A 9,790-nucleotide genomic window follows, 5' to 3' on the forward strand; every position below is an offset into this window, starting at 1 on the left:
TGTGCAGGCAGCCAGGGCTGGGGGACGTGGAGGAGGATTTCACGGTTTCCCCGGAGAGCTGGGGATGCTCCACCTGCAGCAGGGAGGAATGGAGAGAAAGTGGGATATGGGGAGCATCCACTGTCCAGCCCCTGGGGCATGTGTAGGTGCTGAGAACATCTTTACATTGATGTGGGATTGTGACAAAGACTGGGATTGGGGGCGGGAGGAGGGCCCTCAGCAGGACTGAGTGGTTGGGAAGGGATGGAGACCCCAGGCTGCCCTAAGAGCCCCTCATTGTAGTCGCCCACCCCAGCTGCCCCAGCACCCAGCATTGCCGAGAGCTGGGCAGTGTGGCAGCTCTCCCCCAAGTCTCCCCACCACCCCTGGGGTGAGCACCCATCTCCCAGAGAGGCCTGTGGGGGCTGGTTTTGGCATGCACATGTACCAGGACGATGGGAAAGCTCTGGGTGCCAGGCTGTGTCAGACACACAATTAATTACTGCAGCCCCAGAGCCACAAATACTAAATATTCTGTTGCCGTAGTGCGTGGATAATAGCAGCCCTTTGCAAAGTGTTTCTTCCTTCCCTTTCTCCTCTGTGTGCAAGAGACAGCGACTGCAGAGAGCACACAGCAGCTCTCCACTGCTTGATTAAGTCAGCAGTGAAGACAAAATGTGCCTGTACAGCTCAAGCTTAAGGAGGGATTTGAGTGTGTGTAAGGTACAAATTAGAAAATGGATGTGATTTAATCACAACAAATCTAAACAGCCCTGCTACAGAAACCTTGCCATCAAAGAGGGCTTTTTCTTAAATGTGGACACAGTGAGTCTATAGTCCTGACAAAGGAACAACGTGCTTGAGGGTCAGAGTTCTTCAGCCAAGAACAGAGAGAAGACTGGGGAAAGCCTGATATATACCAGATAAGTTATCAGTTATAGAAGGGATGGCTTCCTTCCGTAATAATTATTTGCAAATCAGTCCTCAGTTCTGGATACTGTGGTGTCTGGATACTACAGCAGAGACAGAACAGCTTCTGTCAGGCTTGGGATGCTGCACAGACCGGAAACCAGGCACATACCCTGCCTGGGAGAAGGTAAACTGCTTGTTTGGAGGAGCCCAAGTGAATGCAGCAGACAAAGAGGAGGGGGGAGAAGTGATGGCAAGCCCAGGCCTTCCTGCAGGTGTGCACAGTGGGTCGGGCGTGAGTCCCAGGCTGTAAAATACTGCACACTGGAGCGTTACTAATCCCAGCTCTTGGGGACCGTGCCCCCACGGGCTGGGGGGGCATTGCCACCGCAACCACAGCAGCTTTGGCTGTGCTTGGGAAGGGCTTCCCTGAGAAGACAAAGCACAAGACAGAAGAATGCTAATGCACAGGACGCTGAGGTGCCTTGGTAACAGCAGCAGAGCATTGCGGCGGCAGCAAATTGGTGCTGAGCCCGGTTCCTGTTGGGAACCAGGAGCCCCAAAGCGAGGAGGCTCCAGCAAAGCACAGCTGCATTCGTGGGAACTCTCAGAAGTCTCCGCTGGCCACTTCCCCCAGCTCTTATCAGCGCGCCCGTTAATCTTTGGCATCACAACAGGAGTTGGCACCTCCAGTTCCAGGTGCAAGGTACATGTCTTTGACCTTGCCATTTCCTCCATAAACACCCTGCGAGGTGGAGGAGCAACAACGGCCCTTCATGGGCACCTTCTGTGTGAGCTTCACCCCTGCCCAACTAGCAAGGCATTGCGGGGGATAACTGCAGGTCCTGGGGCAAGAGAAGGATTCAATGGAGGGTGGACTTGTCCTTGCAGGGAGACTCCGAGAGTACTGATGTAAATTTGGTCCCCCTATGTAAAGTACAGCCAGGTGAAAATTAAATCCAGCATATTCAGATTTCCCTTTTATTTGTCTTGTCTGGTGAATCCCCAGTTTAGTGTCTGTGACCACTTTCTTAGTCCTGGAGATGAATTGGCCCTTCTGCCTGTGCAGGGACCTTCTTGGCCACAAACCAAACAAAGCAAATAGTGCCAGTAGAGTTTGTCCTTCCAGAAATGATTGACAACACAAGTGAGCAGGCAGTCAAAGGAGGAGTTTGGCTGTGGGAGAAGAGGAACAGTAGCGCAAGACCCATTATCAGGAGGCAGGTGGCTGCCCTGAGAAGCAGGAGGGCTCAGGTGACCTGGGGAATATTAATGGACTGGGACATGCCATAGATTCATAGAATGGTTTGGGCTGGAAGGGACCTAAAGTCCAGTAAATCATCCAGTTCCAGCCCTCCAACCATGGGATATGTGTCAGAGATCACAGCTCACTGACACTGATGGAAATCATCTTCAAGACTTTGTGGGCATCACCAGGCTGAGATGCAGGTGCAACCGAGAGTGCGAGACACGCGAGCTTTTCATCTGCCATTCTCGTCCATGCGTGAGGGTTGCCTAAACCTATTACTTTGAAGGTGTTTTCCATGCTGCAGCTATCTTCCTTGACCTCTAAAAGATCTGGCTGATCCTGATCTCAAGATGAAAGATTGCCACCTCACGGGCTGTGAACACCCGTCTGTGAGATTAGACCCTGAATTATTAATACAATCAATGACTACCTCTTTTCATCCTGGAAGAGGCACAAAGGAAAGCTACGGGGGCCCTGAAAGGGAGGGAGGATTCTCGAGCAAGGGGGGAGAAGTCACCAGTGGAAATTGGTTTTCTTTGGGTGGAAACGCCTCCTGTGTCTGTTTTATTTTGGAGGCAGGAACAATGGCACCATTCAGGAGGTGACAACCCAGCTGTGTTGGTAGGGCTGATGGTGGCACTTGGAAACCTCCCATGGGGACTGTGTGTCCGAGGAAGGACATCCTTCCTTCCAGCCCTTTTCCTGCATTCAGTTCATCATGAGCTGCACTAAAATGGGGTCCCAAAGAGCCTGAGCTGCAGAGCTAAAGCATGTGGAGCCACCGAGGAGAGGAGGAGCTGGGGAGCAGGGGGATGTGTTCATCCTTCTGTGGCCACAAAGCTACCAACACCTACACACGGGTGAGACCTGACCCCCAGGCAGGTGACAGAGCCTGTTTTGTGGGGTGCATTGTGGGGTTTCTTCACCATGGGGAGGATGTGGATGTCACCTGCTGGAGTGAACCAGGGGAACCAGTGAGGGATGGACTGCAGGGCTGTGTTTTTATTTCCTGGAGTGCAGTAGCCTTTCCTTTCCCCTCTTCCCTGTGAAAGCTTCAGTATGGAGGTGCTGTGACCATCTGCTGCTGGCTCTCTGTCCTGATCTTTACACTTTTCCTTGGCTTGAGCCTGACCTACCTGTTTGGGACATTTTGGTGATACTGGCTCTTTTCTCCTTTCCCTATTGCATTTGGGAGGAAGGTACCATGGCCCCATCCTCATCAAGGACCAGAAAACTCCCCAGTTCTGAGCCCCACATAGAAAATGAAGCTAGTTGGAAACAAAGATAAAATACTATCTTAGCTCCATTTTTCAAGAGGTTAAAAAAAAGCTATTGTGCAAATGAAGCTATTCTTTCTGGATAGATAATGCAAAGCATTGCTTCAGTGCTGGCCAAAATGTCTGAGAAACAGTTCCCCCCCCCTCCTTTTCATTAAAGTTCATATTAACATTGCAAATAAGATAAGAAACGAAGTGTTCAGTTACAATTATGTAGCGCTTTGTGATCACAAACAGATTCTGTAATCCCTACTCAGGGGGTTTCAGAGCTCAATTTAGCTTATTTCAGAGTACGAAGTTGAGCTCAGCCAAGACCACTCTTCTACTCTCTATGATCCTCATCTGCACTCTGGTCACACGAGGGACCCATGGCAAGCCAAGCTGCACAGCCAAGCAACATCTCACAGATGCATCAGCTGCCCTGGCTGGGGACCAAACCTCCTTTTTGCCTATGCAGCTATTTATTAATATTCTTTTATCTATTAGTTTTAAACAGATGCTTGCTTCAAGCATCAAAACCTGATACTGGTTCAGCTTCAGCTGCTGTTGGGCTCATTCCCAGAGATGTGAAGCTCTTCACTGTGGCTGAGAGTGAGCATTTATGGGCTCTGACCTGGTCAGTGTTGTCCTATTCTAAGTGGGGCCATGGCTCATGGGCAAACGCAGGATCCTGAGAAGGTGAAAATATTCCTTCTCCCTTACCTGTGCTTCTAAACCATCTGACCTCAGGGTATTTGCAGCAGGCATGGGAGTAGTCCTGTGGGTTCAGCATGGCCATCCTGTGTTTAAATTTAGGCATGAGTTGAAATACCTGACTGAGGGCCTTGGAGTGACATTTAGAGTAGAGCAGCCCTGTCACTTAATGGACTTAATAGAGCAATGCAATCCACAGTGAATGTGAAATGCGGTGCCAGGCTCTGCATGGAGAAAGCTACAGAGACGAGAGATGGACAGGACTCAAGTGCATCTGGATTTCTGGAGAGCAGCCCCAGCTGCTCATGGCTTCTGCTGTCATTCCTTGACTTTACGTCACAAGATGGAAAGAGCAAAGGATAGAAGGTCAGTGGCAAAGAGGAGACCCTCTCCACAAGAATAGTCCTTTTCTGTGCTACAGAGCTCTACCTCCATTTCCAGGCAGCTGTTAGAGAAACATTTTTACATCATTATGTCTCCTAGAGCGATCCACAGAGAGTAGCTTAGGGAGGCATCAGGGTTTTATGTGAATTTAGGCTGCAGTTTGCAAAGTGCTTTGGTCCTAAAATGCTGATTAGGTTTGCTGCAGACACTGGTGAGTTAGAGACAAGTCTGGTTAGAAGGTGAGTAAAAAGTCACCTGCCAAGCAATTTGGAGAGCTCAGGCCTCCCCAGATAATTCAGTCCCATCAGGTGACTCATGCAGGACATCACCAGAAGAGTCTTCAGTTCAGAAGGCTGTATCTGGAGAGTGAGTGGTGAGGTAAAATTAAGTTGAAATGAAGTTGGAAAGTTAAGCTAAGCATTTCGGGGTTGTTCTGGAGAGAAGGCGTTAACTTCAGCATCAATCACTAGAAATAAAGAGTAATGAAGGTCTGAACTTCAAAAAGCAAAGGAGCAATGTGGAGGGTCTCAATGCCAGCAAAATGGCATGAAGACCCTGAAGAAGCATCAAATAATTGATACCAATGTCTGAAGGCACCCGAGACCCTTCTCCCTGTTTCAGGCTGTGCATTGCCCACCCCAGCGGGGAGATTAGCCAAGGATCCCCAGCCCTTCAGCCCGTGTGGAGCCCCAGCGTGCAGGGCTGATGTCCCCCCTTCCTGCCCTCCCCTCGCTGCCGCTGCTGGTGACTCGCTATCACTCCCTGCTCCGCTCCAGCGCCTCCTCACCGGGGGAATACAAATTGGGCAGCACTGAAGCATATGGAGGGGAAGAATGCTCAGCTGTGAATTTCGGGGATGGGTATTATACAAACCCAGCCACCAGCACGTCACCTTTTCAAAGGCTTCAAATCCGCTACAAATTGCTTCTGAATGACAATGGAAATTTCTCGCCCTTCACAAAGCCCCCCATATTAGCATCTTTATTGGAATAAACTAGCTAATTTCTGCAGTCGAAGGGCTGGCCTGGAGAATCCGTAATTCTAATTAGATGGATATTCATCAGCACCCTGATGCTTGCGGGGTGTCTAGTCCAGCGAGGGGCTGCCACCTGCCCAAGTGCAGATCAGACAAAGAGAAGGGGAGCGTTCCGTCCCTGGGGCCAGCAGCAAAGCAGGACATTGCAGGGACCGAGGGGTCCTTGTAATCCTCAATTTGTTCTTTGTGCCATTTGTTAATTCCCAGGCACAGGGTGGGGAGCCTGTACTTGCAGGAATAATGATAAATCTGTGCCCTTCACTATCTGTCAGGTCCCTGTATGGCAAATAAACTAATAGCTAAGCCAGGCTGACTGACTGCGGCCAGACTGAAACACTTTAGGAGTAGAAGGAGATTCAGTCTGTCTGTCTGTCCATCCTGAATAACTGCTTAGCAGCTTGTCATTAAAATCAGCATTTATCTTGGAGAATGGTTGTGGGGTTTCTGCTGATGCCTTGCAGTTGGCAAGTGGTGCACAGATGAAATTTCTTCTTTGTTGTTACCAATAGATTCCATAAAGAGAAAAGAAAAAGAGAAGAAATAAGCAAAAATCCATAAATATAAATACCTTAAAACTAAACCTCAATGATTTTGCAGAGAAGCAGAACTTATTTCTCACTATGCACTGAAAATGTGAAGACTTGGGAGGGCTTTTCCTGGACACGTGCTCCTGGAGCACTAATTAATTGGGCATTCACAGGGCAGCACTGGCCTGGCTCATAGCCAGGATGGCTCAGAACTGTCCCAGGACTGTCCCCACAAGCAATCCTGATCTATAAGCCGGGTACCAGCCATGCCATAGTAACTGCAGTGTTATCAAGAGGGAGAATGAGTGATGTGCCTTCTTGCCTGTAGCAGGTGTCTTTAATCTCTGATCTGTTTGGCCAGAAGTGGCTCAGATCAGTTGCATTCAGTGTCTCTCAGTGTCAGCAGGGCAATATTTTCCCTTTGTTTTTATGTTAAACTCTTGGATTTAACCCATGGGGCATGGCTGTTCAGGAGCACTGAAGTCTCCACGGTGTCATTTAGAGGGGACAGATCCATCAGATTTTATTCTCTTACAAGGTCAGGCTCGATGGAGGAATGCTGAAAATGTCTCATCTCTGTGCTGAATAAACACAGCCTGAGGGCAAAGCAGGGCTAGTTTTGACACTGTCTGTCTAATTGTCAGAACAGTGAAGCCCCCCCAGATGTGCAGCATCAGAGGCAAAGCTGGTAGCTCCAGAGTCCTTGTACCTGCTGTGGCTCTCCCAGCGTGCTGTGGGCCAAGCAAAGCAGACAGCCCATGCCACGTTGCTGTCTCCATGCTTCCCCCATAGATAAATCTATCCCCGTGGTGTATCCCGAGAGCAGCTCACTGCCCTTCACGCAGAGCACCAACCACCCAGTGTGCAAACCCATTCCTTTTTCTGCCTCCCACCTCTCCGGGGGTTAATGGAAACAGGAGATGGGCTGCCAAAATGCCAGTAAACAAGGCTCAGCTGCTGAGGGGGAGAAGGTCAAAGGACAAAAATGAGAACAAGTCTGTGCGCGGCCCGGCGGCTGCTGCTGCCACCTGCCCCAGCCCCAGGATGGAAATTGCTGCTTGACTCTCCCTTCCTCCTGTTGAAGGTGTCACCCTTCATCCAGGCTCTGTTTGTATTCCAATGGATTTGCCAGAGGCTTTCTTCTTCCCCAGACCAGTGGCTGAGGGTCCCATGGATGCAAATTGTCTCGTTCTGGGTTTTTCTGAGATGGAGGCACAAGGGTTCCTGCTGAGGAGGGGATTTGACCCAAAATGTGCAGAGCAGTGTGTGTTTGCTTCCCATCACCCCAAAACTGCCAGCCCACCCCCTGCCTGATGTAACACACAGGCAGATTGCAGAGCCTGAACCATGGTGCTGCCTGCTTTGTGATCACAGATGAGCCTTGATGCAGACTTATTTATGATGGAAAAAATTGTATTTGAGAATATTTTCCCCAGCCACTGATAGGCAGCCACTGCTGGGGTGGGATGTGGGAGCCTTGATATAGGTTTTCCTATCCCTTGCCAGTGTCCTATCCCAGGTATCAGCCATCTTTCAGCAGTGCTCTGGTGATGGGATTAACGTGCATTAGGAGGTTTTGTTCTCATCTCTCCCTGGGAGGATCAGATGCAGTGAAATATCTCATTTTGCTGGTTACTTTTTGAAAAATGTGTGGTATGTGTTAATGTTAGAAAGGCAAGGTCAAAGGAACAGGACCACAGGACACAGGGCTGGAAAAACCCTTTTAGGGCAAGGATTTTGGTCCATGTTATTGTAGCCCTGTTTGCACTGTTTTAGAAGCAGTGCAGTTGTTTACCCCCAGCACATGTGCTGCAAGGCTGTTCCTGGATCCCAACTGTTTTCTGTGAAGAAATGTGGAAGAAAAGCTGCGGATCTTATGTCACTTGTCCTTCAACAAGAGAGCAAGCCCTGTGCCAACTCAGCACAAGCTCCATCTGCTGCACCCACAGGCATTATCCTGCCTTGGGCGGTTTCTGCTCTACCCAAGAAATACAAGTTGTTGCTGGTATTTATCCCAAAGTTTTTCATTAGCCATTTTGGCTGGAGGAATGTGAATTTGAGTTTGAGCAATTTCAGCAGAAATCAGCCCTGAGAGGAGACTTCAGTTTGTAAGGAGCACTGATGGCATGGTTTAGGAGGGATGTTGAGAGTAACAAACCCATCTGAAAGAAGCATCGGTGTGAGCAAGTTTAAACTCCAAAAGCCATTTAGGCAGCATCGATATGTTGCTACTGGCATCAGGTACAGCTGTTAACTGAGCCCTTTGAGGGACAAAGTGTCCCGTGTGACATCCCTACCCACATACCTCCTGCATGCTTGATCTGTGACCTGTTTCTCTTGTGGGGCCAATGCCCCCAGCTTGACCTGCTTGAGTCAGAGTCATCTCAGCCTGAAACTGTTCCTCATGAGGAAGAAGAAGTGGTTTTAGGTCAGCTGCTTGGGGATAATTTATACCTATAGTGCACTAGAAGTATAGAAGTTTACTTCTATGCTTCTAGGTAGTTCTAGTTTGGTGGGTATAGTACCAAGAGCTCAGGAGAAGTCCCTGTAATGATGCCTCGCATATTGCTTTGCTTGCCTTCTCCCTCCTGAAGTTCATCCTCCTTCCTGGATCTCAGTAATGGGTAGGTGTCCAAAGAGAGTTGCACCTTCCTCTAAGCAGGTGTGACACGTAGTGACAACCAGAGGTGACCACTGAGTGCCCCTGGGTCACGCACCTGCCTTACGGCTTGGAACGAGTCCCACACTGAATGGTGCAAATGGGAGGGTTATGAACCCTTTCAGGAAACAGATTCACAAAGACAGGAGTGTTTTCCCAATGCTGGAATGAAATTAGTGGTAGCAGTGGCAGAAGCATTGTTTTTGTGGTGAAGAAAACATTGTGTGGCCAATGCCAATACAGCACGGCCAATGCCAATACAGCATGGCCAACTTCCTGGAAGAGTCTTCGAGCAATTTGTTTCCCTTTGGCTGCTGGCACCCTTCTCCATTCTGTTCCCTGGGGATTTTAGCTGAGCTGGTGTGTTTTCAAAAGCCAGGTCTCCAAACCCAATGTTGTTGTTGAATCAGAGGTACATTTGCCAGAAATGCCTGGACTCAAACCTGACTGTGAGCTCTCTCCAAGCCATCCTGGACCAGAGCTGTTGCCCCATCAAAGTCAGCAACCATGGATGGAATGGGTGAGGTCCTGTGGTGGTATTGGCTGGTATTTTGGCTGCCAGGCTGGGGTGGGAAGGCACAAGTTATATTTTAGTTCGGATGAGTCTTCTCTCCCCAAGGCATGAATGCTGCTGGCTCCAGCTCCCTCATGCTGAAAGCTTTAAAGGTTTGACATAGAATATTAGAATATCCTGAGCTGGAAGGGACCCACAAGGATCATTGAGTCCAGCTCCTGGGAGACAGGATACTTGATAGGCATCCCTGGGCCATGGATATTGGACAGACCTTTCTCCAACACTTCTTATAGAAGGGATGTACTTTGTGTGTCTTTCATGTTCATCATCCCCACAGAACCCCAGCTACACCATGGGACCAAAATCACCTGGGGTGAACATTTCTTGAGGGGATATGACTGGATCTGGAACACCCCAGCAAACCACACAGTGCTTTAGGGGATGAAAAGGAGCTGGTGTTCTTGTGGGGGTGGAGTGCAACCCCCCAAAACACTCTGAAGGCAGATGGGGCACTAAAGGGCATTTATCAGGATGCTGTGATTAGCAGCCATGACTCTGCTCAT

Source organism: Aphelocoma coerulescens, chromosome 10 (genome assembly GCF_041296385.1).
Source record: "Aphelocoma coerulescens isolate FSJ_1873_10779 chromosome 10, UR_Acoe_1.0, whole genome shotgun sequence".
In the NCBI taxonomy this organism is placed as follows: domain Eukaryota; kingdom Metazoa; phylum Chordata; class Aves; order Passeriformes; family Corvidae; genus Aphelocoma; species Aphelocoma coerulescens.